Genomic DNA, 15,233 nt, shown 5'->3' with positions numbered 1-15,233 from the left:
TAGCTGGTTTGCTCCAGCTTTTCTTATTAAAACCCAAATAAAAATAATAAACATTATTATTTGGTGTTGTTGCAACCAAGTTTTCGGTCCAGTGTACACTATATGTAGGGTTGTAGTGCCAAATTCATCTAAGCCAGAACTATTGATGGGAGTTAAGAATACCAATATCACAATTTCAAGCATAGACACAAAACAAAGGAAATTATGAACTTATTTTATCATTGTATAGTGAAATAATTCGTAACAGAAACATCCACAGCATATTATACATACATGTATATACAATTTAGGTTTTGTTTAAATTATTTCCAATTTTAATTTGAATATGTGAAATTACTTAATACATCTATGTTTAGTATCAATGTTCCAAAATTTGATTCCCGGTGGGGACACTCGGTCAAAATAGTAACAGCTTTTTCAGGTCAGTCATCCTTAGTGAGGTTTCCTCATTGACACCAGGCAAATGCTGGGATAGTACCTAACATAATTGTTGCAGGCTTTTTCCTTCCTTTGCCATTCACTTCTTCCTTCTTAATTACCTGGTAATGTGATCACCGAGGGACGTCATCCCTCATACGTGATTGTCTAATATGTGCATATATGCCTAAAGACGAGAATTCTAATTCCCAACCTAATCCTGATCATACTAATATTCATAAAATAGATGTACTATTTTTTGTTAAGAAAATGAAACTGAAATTTTATATTTCCGTTAAAACCATGAAAATTCAAGTCTTTACTTTCATGAGAATTTAAAATTAGAGAAAAGTGTAATTTAAATTATCTTTTTGATTTTGGAAAATGCAACGTAATAAAATCTTACAGTTAGAGTTTAACATCCTACGATATGCTCGTTATTAAAGCAAGTAAATGATGATAAAAGATGCGAGTTAATATCAAATATAGAACCATTAACAGAATTAACTCTGAAACACGTTTTCTCCATTCATTTTCCTTCCATTATTTTCAGGATTACATCATCACTGAATTTCTCCACTGGAGATTATATTTCATTTAGCACCATCCAACTGGAGCTCAGCCTTATAAATGAAACATTTTAAAAAGTGTAAACGGCAAAGGCGAGAAACGAACACGGATTGCTGGATTACGAAACTACAACGCTAACCACTCATTTAAAGCGTTACTCCTTCCGGCTGGAGTAAGTAAAGAGCCTTTTGTGTTCGCTCAAAACAGTAGATTGTTAATAGTCAGATTGATTTTAAAAACACAGGAATATGTAGTTGACTCGGACGGCATTATATCACTGTATTCACTAAATTATCAACATTACAGATTTTTTAAAATCAAAATACAAAACTCCTTTATTTTGAATCAAATACGAGGGTCACTACGAAAGTTTTAAGATGTGAAATAACTTACATACTTAAAATCAATTTAACACTTACATTTTCTTAAAGTATTCACCATTACATTGTACACACTTTTGCATCCTCGAAAACCACTTTTGGAAACAGTAAAACTTATTGCGAGTCTTTTTCTTCAAGTGTTGAAAGTTCATTCTCGTAAGCCACTACAGCCTCTTCAGGGTTGCAAAATCTCTTCCCACGCATGCGATCTTTGATCCTGGGGAACAGAAACAAATCACACGGGGCCAAGTCAGGGCTATACGGCGGATGAGTCATAAGTTTGACCTCCGTAGATTCTGAAAACTCAATTGTGATGTTGGCCGTGTGTGCGGACGAGTTGTCATGATGAAGCAGGATCCCACGCAATCCAGTTCTGGGACGCCGTTCCCGAAGCTTCTGGAAGACTTTTCTTACACAAACAGTGGTGTAGCACTGAGCAGTAACAGTCCTTTATTCTTCAAGTGGAACAGTTGCAACATGTCCAGATTTGGAGAAGAAAGTTGTTACCATCTTCTTCCCCACACTTCGCGGTCGCTTCACTTCTGTGGGTGGATTTTCGTCTGGAAAGATCCAAACTGTAGACTGGCGCTTATATACAGGGTCAAATTGATAGATCCAACTCTCATAACCAGTAACAATGTCAGAGACGCGTCGAGAATTCCCTCCATCAAATCTTGCAAGCATTTCTTCACACCATTCCACACGTATGCGCTTCTGCTGTTCAGTCAATGTGTGAGGCACCCAACAAGATGAGATCTTCCTAAGCCGAAGATGATCATGAAGAATTTTTGTTACTGCTGGCGATTCAATATTCACTGTAGATTCAATGTCCTTGAAAGTTGTTCAAAGATTTTCTCGAATCATTTGTTCCACAGCGGCAATGTTCCCATCTGACACAGCTGTAGCCGGACGTCCAGCTCTCTCTTCATCTTTAAGCGATGTCCGGCCTCTTCTGAATTCACCAGACCACCGATAAATTGTAAAACGGGAAGGAGCAAGATGCCCAAATGCCTCCTGCAAACGGTCAAGGCTTTGTGTCTCGTTCAAATTACCTTTGAAATCGTAAAGGAGAATCGATGTTCCCTTTCGAGCTCTATTCTAGACAGTCGAATACTGCTCACATCAACAAACAAGTGAAGACGATACAGCCACGCCGATAAGCGAGGCGAGTTGAAACTTGCTTCTTTTCTTCGCTCTGGATACCACTACCGAACGCAATTGTTGGAATTCAAATAGTGTGCCATAACATTGCGTATTTCAAAACTTTCGTAGTGACCCTGTACGGCGCGTGTATTATACTCGTAAACAAACTAAAGACGAATCAATTGCTGCGTAGGATTCGTGGTTCAGTGGTCAAGGCGCTCGATCAGTAATCGGAAGGTAGTCGAATCGAATCGGATCTACGAACGAAATGAAATGAAATCTTTGAGTTTTACGTCCCACGGTTATGCCGGTTAGGCTAAAGGAGACGGTGATGATGAGTAATGAATGAAATGGTGGAATGAAGAAAGTGGGAGGAAACGGGAGAACCCCGAGAAAACCCACGCACACGGTGTTTGTCCACCACAAAGTTCACTTGGTGGGGGCTGGGATCGAACCCGGTGCCCCAAGCACCAGAGGTGAACGCTCTATCACTGAGCCACCGCGGCCCCCGGATCTACGAACGACAAGTATTATTTATTTTACTTCAGAATTATTGGTGGCGATTGATCAGCAGTGACACACGTTTTATTCTCTTCAGATAGTTGAATACTCGGATGCTTCAATACTTGAACTATCAAATCTTCACGAATAATCGTAATAATAATAATAATAATAATAATAATAATAATAATAATAATAATAATAATAATAATTATTATTATTATTATTATTATTATTATTATTATTATCTAATAGAAGATTGAAAGATAGGAGCTTATTTTCACTCAGGGCATAACATTATAACCAGAAATTTAAATTTGGCAAGAATATTTCGGTTTTGTTTAGTGTTGCTCACGAGAAGAGGAATTTCTCATTTCCTTTCTGAAACAAAACAAACAAAATTGAGACGAGAGTTAACATTTTACATTCAAGACGGGACAAGGCTAACTCAGATTATCGTCTCACTTTGTAGATGGAAATCGAGACGAGACGAAAAGTATCGTAAACATTTCTCGTTTTATCTCGATTCTCGAAATTGTATATGTCCTTTCTTTAAGTAACAATTGCTTTGTAGACTGAATCTTATACGCTATTTTGTTACTTTGTATTTCGGAGCTCACTGAATTTATTATGGTCTGTGTAGGCATTTATGTAGCAAAGCTTTTATAATTACTTCTGCATATCCTAAGAGTTTATTATATGCCTTACTTTTCAGTGATGTTCAGTTATTACAGTTATTTTCCTTAAAACGTACAATAGAATACTTTCTACATGAATCTTTAGTGGATCGTTTTGCTTTAAAATTTTGGTAGTTGCAGACGTGTGTCCTGGAGGTCCAGACTCCCTCTCGAAATCCCGACTTATCTGTAAGTTTTGCCTAATTTTAGGGCAACTTTAAAAGTTTTAATGCCATTATTATTGTTATCGCTGATAATTTAAGACCTCAATATTGCGTCCTATTGCAATGTAAATAAGCATACTGAAGTTGCTAGGAAAGTATAAGAGAGAGTGTCAGAAAGAAAACTAAAGGGGAGAAAGAAGGTGTCAGCTCCTTTACTATATTAATATCGAAATTTCGGATGCCTAAACAGAAACAAAGTAGGATTTGTCTTCACCACGATACATAGTAACACGCTTTCTTTGGCTAAAAGGCTTTAAATTATGCATGCGTAATATTGATATTTTAACCAATTATACATACCAATATAAAAAAGACTAGTTCCTATTTACAAATTTTGGTTGAACGGATATATGGAACTTGTTGGAAATGGTGAACGAAAATAATATTATTTCTAGCAGTAGAAGTAATAGTGGAAGACGTTCGGAATAATTGCTCGGAAACAATATCGTTTCAGACATTTATGACTCATATTACGCCTTAAGCACGACTATTAGGTGTCGTACTAATGAATTGTTTGCTAAACACGTTATGTTTTCACACAGTATGAATCAAGGTTGTAGACAGCCATGTGACGTCGTTTTGATAGTATTTCTCCTGTGAAGAAAGCCGTCAACACTCAAACTTTTAAGATCGAAAGAAATTGAGTATTTTTCAGTTTATTACACATCGGAAGTATGAATATTGTAGTTGATATAAACAACTTACCACTGCGAGATTCGAATTTGGGACCCCTGATTTACAATAAGAATGCTCACGCTACTACGCTAAGACTGCTCTGTTAAGTAAGAGTCAAAAACACTAGTATAAGTAGCAAATTGCACACCTTTACGATAAAGAGTTTATACTTGTGATAAAACCGGAATGTGGAATTCTAACTAATCGGAGTTTGAATGTTTGCGGTCACTCGCTCAAGGACCGGTCTGTTACAATAGCGGTGGATCTGACCGTTACAATATAAAATGGTAAAGTGTTTGTCATTGGCCAAATTTCGATGAATTTGAATTAAATTACCATGATATAATTATTTCCTTGTTGAATTATCGATATTTTTCAGTGGAAAAACGAATGAAATTTGAAAGTCCCAAAACAAGGTAAGTAGACCAACGTACAGTCCAAACTAAAAATTTCCGTGTAATTAAGCGTACATTACAAATTTTATGTCTATTTTTCTCTCCAGTTTATTGCTTGATTGCCCTGTGCCCTAACCGCTTCATATAATAAACATAAGCTTCAGCAATTATTATAGTAGAAAGCGCATGGTTTCTGTTTCTCAGTTTTTGTGAATTTGTTTCTCAACTAATATCGATCATTTTCGATTATTTTTACAAACCAACCCACTACCAATTTGGTTATATAGAAAGTACCCCATCCCTCATAAAGAAGAATTTTAAAAAAATGTTAAATTGTCTCATTTAAGCGATGCGAAAAGAAGCCTGTGTCTCGTCTCGTGGCTATCCCAGAGTCACCTCATGTTTTCGAAACGAGACAAATTGTTATCTAGTCTCCTTTTGTTTAATTTTCTTTCGTAAACCTCATAATAATAGAAGTAAAATTGGAAGCCATGCGACTTCGAAATGTAACGAAGTTTACAAGTTAGAATTGATAAACGGACAAGAGAGGGCTATGGAATGCTTTAGAGACATTTAAAATGCGATGAGTCCAGACAAGGACATGTCACGTCTCGTGTCGGAAAACGAGACGAGTCAGACGCTTTGTCTAGCCTCGTCTCGTCTCGGATTTAACAAAGCCTATATTGTCTCTCCCATGCTGAATTGGAAACTTCTTACCAGAATTGAAGGTCTTGTGTCAAGTGAGACATATGGGTCAAGATGTGTAAGTCGGTTAGTGGGTCGTGGGTCAACAGGGTGTGACCCACTGCAATCCACCACCCACCGTGACCCACTATAAAGCAGCGATCCACCATAACCTACAGACTCACTATGACCCACCGACACACTCTGCTTAGTGCATTGTATATAGCAGCCTCTGAACAGTGGTGAATATGTCTACATTTTACTTTTAGGGTCTCTATTTTCTCTTTTTTCTTTTTTGGCATTTGTTCCTATTTACTTACCTGAGATGACTATATCTTACAAGTAAAAAGCAGACTTTGTTAAATAAACTTTCGCGAGGTAGTAGTACATATTTAAAGTGTTAATATTACAAACTGGGAGAGCGAAATAACCAGAAATAACCTAGAAAATGCGTCTTAAAGTTTCTATTCGCCTAAAGTGTATATATCATATGACGCCTAAAGTTCCCAAGTGACGGTGTGGCAGAGTGTGGAGCATTCACGATTCACTCGTAAAGGATCGCGAGTCCGATTCCGCTCGAGTCAACTTGTTTTTGCTTTTACCAATAAAATAGTCATTTATAACTACAAGTAAAATATTAATTCACTATATGTTTATAAAGCATGAAACAACAGGAATTTTTAAATCAGTTGTAAAACTTTACACGAGAGTCATGAATGCTCCACACTCTGGCACACCGACACTTGATAATTTTAGGCGTCGTACCGTATATACGGCTAGTCGAAACTTTAAGACGCTTTTTCTAAGCTATATACAATGCACTGAGCAGAGTGTGTCGGTGGGTCGTATTGGGTATGTAGGTTATGGTGGGTCACGGCGGATGGTGGGTTGCAGTGGGTCACGTCCTGTTGACCCACGGCCCACAATCTACTTCACATCTGCTGAGAGGCTTCCAATCCAGCATGGGCGAGATGCTATAGGTTTTGTTAAATCCGAGACAAGACGAGACAAAGCGTCTGTCTCGTCTCGTTTTCCGAGAAGAGACGTGACAGGTCATTGTCTGGACTCGTCACGTTTTAAATGTCTCGAAAGCATTCCATAGCCTTCTCTTGCCCGATTATCAATTCTAACTTGTAAACTTCGTTACATTTCGAAGCCGCATGGCTTCCAATTTTACTTGTATTATTATGAGGTTTACGAAAGAAAATTAGACGAAAGGAGACTAGATAACAATTTGTCTCGTTTCGGAAACACGAGATGACACCGGGATAGCCACGAAACCAGTGGCGGATCTAGAAGGTAAAAACTGGGGGGTGCCTGAATTTAGACTATGATAAGTATATCATGAGCTTACTATAAATTTTCAAGACTATATTAATAATAGCTTAAATTATTTTCGTCAATCTGAAGGTGTGGGGCCTAGGACCCCGCCTCCGAGCTGGATCCGCCACTGCACAAGACGAAACACAGGCATTTTCTCACCTCTCTAAAACGAGACATTTTCACATGACGAGACGAAACAGGCAGCTATGTTGTGTTTAGTGCATCATAACCATTCCTTTTATAAAATTCTGTTTTCATCTCATTATCAAGTTATTTCTCGAAATACGACCTCGGATCATCTTCCTTTCATTGACTGTCATTGTTTACTTCATTCACTTGTGTTCATAATTGTAATTTTAAAAAATCATTCTATTTTCTAAGGTTTTCATTCCACGGTCAGTCTACGGTTTTCATTCTACCACTTTTGAAGTGGAATTAACATATGATAGGTTATAATGGTATTGTGAATGTTTGTTATGTGTTTAATTGTTTGAAACTAGTGTATATTTAGACAATCGATATTATGTGGGGTTAATTGCACTCATCTATTACTACTTAACTGGCTATGTATGGTATATCTATAACTGTAGTGTTCTACGTTTTCCTTTGTAGAACAAAGTTGTTTGAAGGCTTTGGATTAAGTGTAATGGAACTGTATAATAGGCTAGGCATGTAACTTTGATGGGGAAATGGAAGTTAAAACTACAGCATGAAGTGTGGAAAGAGGGATCTTTCTTTTTTTCTCTTGAGATGTCTGTAATGCATTGCTTGTTCCGTTCACTGTATCGATATCTGTCCTCGCTGTTTCCTTCAGGCGTTATTCAGCGTGCCTCTGTGGCTAGCCTCTGCATGGCAAAACTCACGAGTGTAATATGCATGATTCACTGTGTAACGCAGTGTTGCAATAACTTCGCTTTGTCGTTAACAAATATAGTGCTTTTGCTGTCTTGAATATGAATAAAACAGTTTGTGGAAAAAATAACTGAATACGAATCTGCTAAAAGTCTACTTATATAGTTTAATAATGTAGTCTCAATATGGTTCCTCATCCCAAAACTTGTGATTGTTTTCACAGGACATATTTGGGGAGAGGGGGAGTTGTGTAAGTCACAATATTTTGGCATTCGGGATATTAGTGATATGTTGTTCGGATCTTGAAACCTTAGGTGATAAAGCTTGCAATTATTACTTTGCTGTTTCATGACTGTTTATATTCGGCATTCTTATTATGTAAGTATCTATATGTCATCTCGTTGATTTGAATGGAAGCAGCATACTCTTAGTTCCGGGAGCATCTCTTTCTCTCTCTCTCTCTCTCTCTCTCTTTCTCTGCAATAGGCACATTTCTGAAGAAATTTGCCTATCGTAGAGACTCACATGGGCAAAATTCGGGAAAATTTCCATCTTTTCCGTTTTCCGGTCACCACCCTCTGATACAAACCCTGATTAAATATACTTGCTTCCTCATTTTCATTGTCTCACTTCCCTAACAAATTTCACCGAAAATTTAAACTCATTTTCACTTAACATATTACACGAGTAATACGCTCTCTTTTTACCATCTTTCATATATACATTATTTAAAAAAATGTACATACTACTTGGAGCAGATTCGTACCGTCGTTCTTTGGATTTGTAATATAGCGTCATAACCACTACACCAGGATCGTTGGTTGGTAAACGCTTAGTTGTTGGCATATTTGTTGTATTTGTATTTTATGTTCCCACTTCGACAATTTTTACTCTATTTTCTCCTTTTAGCAGCTGTTTCTGGCTTTCTTTTTTGGTGTCGCCCTTTATTTACACTATGCACTATTCGTATTCACAGCTTGTGCCCCTCTGCAATGTCTTATTCAGATTAGACTTTTCTTCTTGTCCCTCAGTAAACATTTGATTGATTTAATTCTCATACTCTCCATGGATGGAGCACAGGAATGCCAGACTCAAAAAGCAATTTACTTTCCTGACAGATAATACCTGTCACGTATAAGATCTCCACATATTGCATTGTATTGCATAGTGCTCTATATAACTAATATTTTATATCTCACCTATAAATTTAAGAAGTATATGGCCCCCTATTGTATATCGAGGGGTATGTTTAGTACAAGGGGTCCAGAAGCACGTAAAAAACACAAAATTTACAGGAGAAATGAGTGATGCAAGTACTTAGACGTAACATAACGTAACCAAATTTAACCTAACCTAACATAAACTAACATAAGCTAACCTGAACTAACCTAAACTAACGTAATATTAGTAGAAATAAGTGAAATTCTGTCATTTTCTTAGAAAATTATGCGGGACTCCTACACTAATATAACATAAATTAAACTAACCTAACGTAACCTAAACTAGCCTAACCTAACTTAAACTAATCTACCCTACCCTAAACTAACAGAATATAAACAGAAATCACCAAAATTGTAACATTTTTTAGAGAAAAGGGCTGGACCCCTTCTGCTAAACATAGGCCTATATCGATACCGAAAATTTATCACTGTTTGAATCGTATTAAATGATATGGTGTTCACTACAAGTAACGAAATAGAGAAAGGGCCAAAACATACGAATTTCTTACTACAAGTCTATCGGTTACATAACTAATCTTAGGTATTTAATATATTACATGAAATTATAACAATTAAAAGCTATGCGAGGTAACAGCAACAAAGCAACTATATATTGAGCAACATAATACATTATAAAATTGGGGCGGTTTGGATATGTAGTACAGATGTACTACAAACAATGGTGGCAATATGAGGATGGGTGCTGTGTCAATCATTGACACTGCCGCCCCAACACTTTTTCATTCCGCAATGAAATGAATCTTTAGAAAAACAGTCTCTTCAACATAGAATTTTATCTCAACTAAGAAAAATTACTTCTAAAAATATTAGATCGTAGTGCTACTGAAAGATATGAAATCAAGCGTCATAGGTTCAAATCCTTGTCAAGTTATACGAGATTTTTTTTTAATTTTTGGTTTTGTAGATAATATTCAATACAGTCATTTATACACCAGGAGAAACGACTAGCAAAACTTTCCTTACTCCTATGACACAAACAAGTAAGAAAACTTTTAGTCTGTGGAGAATAATATAGTGGATGTCTAATAGCAAATGGACATAAACATTAAGGAAACACACGAGTATATACACCTGTGTATTATCTGTCAGAAAAGAAAATTTATGTTCTTTGCGAGATAGTGTCTCTTTTCGTTTATTATGGGAATGAAATTTGTATGCGTAGCTTTTAATCACCTCGCGATTTAATTAAATGTTTTAAAGGTTCAATTCCTAAGAAAATGAATAAATACGTGACCTTTCTCTTTACAGTGCTCACAGGATGCAATAGAAATATAATGAAACTTAATAAAAAGAAGAAAATAAAACTATATTCTTTCACATTTTATAACTTACGGTTATTGTCTCATATTTACGGAGTACATGAGTCTAGATACACGCTGCTCCGTGATTCGTTTGATCCCTACGAGACTCGCACCCACATTTTCGGTTTTCGAATCTTTGTTGCACTTTTCTCTAGCTTTTATTGATCAGATAAGAGAACAGCTAAAGAAAAATATGATTAAAAATTTGGTATTGATTCGACTTCTGTAATACTTTTTTTGACTAGTGAAGAGGAAGAAATAGGATTTTACAACTATAAAGACCATTCTAAATTTTTATATTAATAAAACCTATGAATAATTTACAACCGAAATTAAATTAAGTTCTCTTCAATTATAGTTTGTAAACAACTATGGTCAATGAGGTGGATTTCAGTTATTTTGTGTAGTAAACATATTGGCTTCCATCATCTTTATTTCTGGAACTAAACATAACTAAAACAATTTTTTTCTTTAGAAATAAAATACTCATCTTTAGTTTTAAAGAAAACAGAGAGAATGGTTCAAAATGTCACTGTGCCATTACACTTCGGTACACAAAGAATAAAAAAAAATGAATATATTTATACTTGGAAATGCAGAAGACAATGGGGCGAACATTGTGCATAATTCTATAGAGTGTCTACAAATTCCTATCACTCCTTGATAAATGCTAATGTAAGTTTTCCCGTTGCCGGTTTATAAATGCTAATGAAAGGTTTTCTATTGTTTCAGATTGTGTAAACGATGTCTGATATTTCCAGTTATGTTATTGAAGAACGTCTTATTGGAAGTTGTTGAGTTCATGAGAGAAACCACACAAATAAGACACTGGCAGAAATGCGTACAGACTTTTGGACAAGGTTTCAACGAGATCTTCCCCTGAAACAAACACTTTTGCGACGGGAACAGAAACTATTCGCCACAGGAACTGTGAAAGATTAGGAAAGAAGTTCCAGAACGTCCACACAATCAGAAACCACCAGAGATTGTGAATCACCAGCCGTTCCTGCACATGTAGTAGAACCGGTTTGGTCCTCTCTTGGAGGAACAATCAATCAAAGAGACCACCTGTGATAATGCGTTATGAGGGATCATAAAGGGCATCATTGCACAAAACTGTTACAATACTACTGCCCAACGGACAGAAGCTGTGAGACAAGATTTCATTCAAGTTACGGCTGCAATGCTCCGCAAAATATCGCACAAATCTTGGCGGAGTATTGTTATTTTTACCCTTGTGCATGGAGTCTTTGGTTCGATCCCAGCTCGTGCCAAGTGAACTTTATGGTGGACAAACACCGTTATAGAATTCACTATATAGTTAAAATGTATTCGGTGTAATTACTATATTATAGAATATATTGTAATAATATAGATATTTACAAGCGAAAACAAAAAAAGTCAATAACTCTGGACTACTAATTTGATATACAAAACAACATGTATCCACAATCCAATAATACACAGTCATTACATCAAATGTATAAAATTATTCGCATTAGTAGTTTAGCGTGGGCGCTGATCCTACAATTGAACATTTAGAATGTTCTTCTGTCCGGTGGGCCTTTGTTCTACTGTTAGTAAAACGAAATACTTAACTCGTTGACTCATGGAAGACTCTGGTCGACATGGCGGGTAATATTTCAGTTGGTGGTGACGCGGTGGCTTAGTGGAAGTTGCGTGTTTGCTGCCCATGAGGTAGCACGTCTGCCGGTGCACCATCCATGTCTTACCGTGCGAGTGGCATTGAATGCACCTAGTGTACTCTGTTTTTGATTGGAATTTACGCTAATATTCTTCAACCTGTGGTGACCAGTGTGCTTTATTTAGAATTACAACATGCATATCAAACGTATGAATACATTAAAATTAGGATTCCCTGCGATTTCCGACCGTCTCTCCACAATCAAAATCCATGAGTTTATTCAAGACACGTGTAAGTTAAATGAAGAACAAATACTAAGTTTCGAGTTGGATGTTTATCGTAAATATGTATATATTAAGTTTTTGTCTGACTTGTGTGAGAAAATGTTAAGAGCACATGGTGATAGTGTTAATTTTCAAGACGACAGTGAAACATACCCAGTGACCTTAGAATTATCTGATAAGCCTTTAATCCACGTGCGAGTACATGCAATTCCCACGGAAAATAGCGATAATGATGTCACACGTACCTTGTCTGTCTATGGAGAGTGTAAAAGTATAAAAGATGAAATTTATATATGAAAGACGATAGCCATATTTATAAAGTTAGATCTGGACGAAATATTGTAACTATGTACTTGTTAAAGCCTATACCGTCATTCGTTGATGTTCTTAACCAAAAGGTTCCTCGTAACTTATTACGGTCAGGACCGTACTTGTTACTACTGTCAATCATGTGATCATTTACAAGACCAATTTTCTCAGCGTCAAAACGGGTCGTTGTTTCAACAACCACATTACGTACTGAAAGTGCTAAGGAACGCTCTCAAGATTCACAAACTCGAGAGATTGTTGTGGTTAAACCTGCTAATTTGCCTACTTTGACCTCAAATGTGGACTTTCTGCAATTAATGATTGCCTTTCCTCTCCCTATGATACAAGGCCGCCCTGTAGCCACTGCTATGATAGTGCTTAATAGTACTATTCCTAACCAATCATGTTCCGGAGAAATTTCTGACGATTTCCATGCCCAGGATGTTAGTGACAATCAGAACAGCTCCTCATCTTCAGCCTCTCCATCTTTACATAGTGCTTCTCAATTGACTGAGTCAGATCGTCCACAGAAACCACACGTCGTCAGTGAGTAGGATACAAAGAAAGTCTTGCTAGAAAGTGGTTCCTGATCCCCTAGTGTTGTTGATGCTAATAATAATCCAGAGTGCATCTCTAGGGATCAGAAGTTTTCTCTGTAAGACTCATGTTCACAGTTCAGTCCAAGGAAAAAGTTCCCATTTCCTTCCCTGTGAGTTGTCCTAGTGGGAGAAAAGGAACCGAGGTCCGGAATTCTCAGAAAGCTTCACAAGGCAAGAAACGGATGAAAGCAGTAACGGTTATAGCTCGAGTGAAAGACGAATCAGGGACTTTCAGAATTATCACCTAGACTCACCCGTTCGTCTGTAGCAAAAATAGTGAGGAATGAACCATACATATGATACAGCAGTTCCTACTTCAGGTGAGTCACCATCAGTTTCTAATCCTACCTAAACATTCAGCAGATTAGTTCTTGCAAACAGTGGTGCTTTATTATGAAGTGCATTACTAATATTCGACACCTTTTTAACACTATACGTATGTGTACTATCTTAAAACTAGCAACTATAAATATTAACGGATCCAATCGCCAGTAAAATTTGAAGCTCTCAATGACTTTTTACTTAAATCTGAAATAGATGTGGTTTTTCTATAAGACGTTGGTCCTAAAATTGTAAACGTACATCCATCGTATATTGTATATAATAATTGTACATATAATAGTCTTGGTACTGCATTTTTGGCTAAAGAAGGCATTCCCCTTTAAAATGTGGAATTGCATTATAATGGTAGAATTATAAAAGGTCAGGTTTATGATACCACACTTATCAATATTCATGCGCTCAGTGGATGTAATAATAGAGAAAAAGGAATACTTTTTATGCAAATGAGGTAGCATCGTATTTTAGTAGCACAAATAATGTTATATTTTGAGGTGATCATAATTCAATCATAGCTCACAAAGCGGAACCGACTTACAATTATTGTTCTACATAGAATGAATTAGTAAAGAATTTGTCCCTGATAGATGTGTGGGACTTTGAACACTCAGATTTACAGGGAGACACATTTATTACACAAAATTCAAGTTCTAGTATCGACAGGCTGTATGTCAATGATACCTTAAAACTTCATGTTGTTTCTGTAGGGTATATAGATATCCCACGTGTTTCACCGATCATCTCTGTTTAATAATGGAAATTAAAATAACCGACACGATGCTTGTTCGAGGATACGGGACAAATCGCCCCGACCGCGCCCTTACCCTTGTACTAAATACAAAGCAAAATTATAACAATTCCACAAACAGAACATTGAAGGGATTAAGATATGTAATAAAGTTTCAGGGTTTCCAGAAGAAGAACAATGCTCTCTTACACATGTGTTAAAAGAAGCCAAACGTAGAAGGAGGAAACTAATTATTTCTGTAACAGATGCTCAAGGCTTTTTGCAAACTACTCACGACAATATTCGCAACACCCTGTACAGTGGCGTATTTAGGGGGGCCTTCCAGGCTTAACCCCCGAAATCTTACTTACTATAGTAAAGTATATGAAATATCTTGCAGAATTTTCACATTTTCAGGCAAAGCCCCCCCGAAAGTTAGCAAAGCCCTTCCCTAAACAAAATCGTAAATAAGCCACTGACCCTGTATGATTATTACTACCAATTATTTGGGACAGATTCCGCTATCTGCTGCGACAATAAATTATTTGTCAGTGTGCCTCAGGTGATAAATGACGAAGACAATCAAATTTTATGTGCTCCATTTACAAAATATAAAGTAAAAAGTGTTGTGAATGCTGCGAAACAAGCGAAATCTGGCCACGACTCTATCTCTGGCTGTTTGTATATTAAATTTAGGGACAAAATGGGCGATACACTATCATTGATTGTCAATGAATGGTTCTTTGCTTGAGACACTGTAAAACGCCCAAATACAGCCATCACGGTATTTATCCCCAAAGCTGTCATTATAGACCTATATCACTTCTTAATACAGATATCAAAATTTGTGTAGATGTATTAAAAACCGTCTCATGGAATATATGGATTTGTTATTACATAATTTGCAAAATGTGGGTGTTAAAAAGAAAACCATATATTACCTTCTG

At 36.6% G+C, this 15,233-nt stretch overlaps 1 long non-coding RNA gene across 1 annotated transcript in view; it reads left to right on the top strand.

Moving 5' to 3' along the window:
- LOC145662931 (uncharacterized) overlaps positions 1–15,233 on the top strand; it is a 169,185-nt gene that overhangs the window by 30,290 nt on the left and 123,662 nt on the right. Inside the window, exon 2 of the long non-coding RNA XR_014127126.1 lies at positions 11,116–13,540. This is a non-coding gene — a long non-coding RNA (uncharacterized LOC145662931). The remainder of the gene's footprint in view (positions 1–11,115; positions 13,541–15,233) is intronic.

Source organism: Thermobia domestica, chromosome 10, assembly GCF_964235325.1.
Source record: "Thermobia domestica chromosome 10, izTheDome1.hap1.1, whole genome shotgun sequence".
Taxonomy (NCBI): domain Eukaryota; kingdom Metazoa; phylum Arthropoda; class Insecta; order Zygentoma; family Lepismatidae; genus Thermobia; species Thermobia domestica.
The sequence above is the reverse complement of the archived record's forward strand: the minus strand, read 5'-3'. Positions and strand labels throughout refer to the sequence as shown.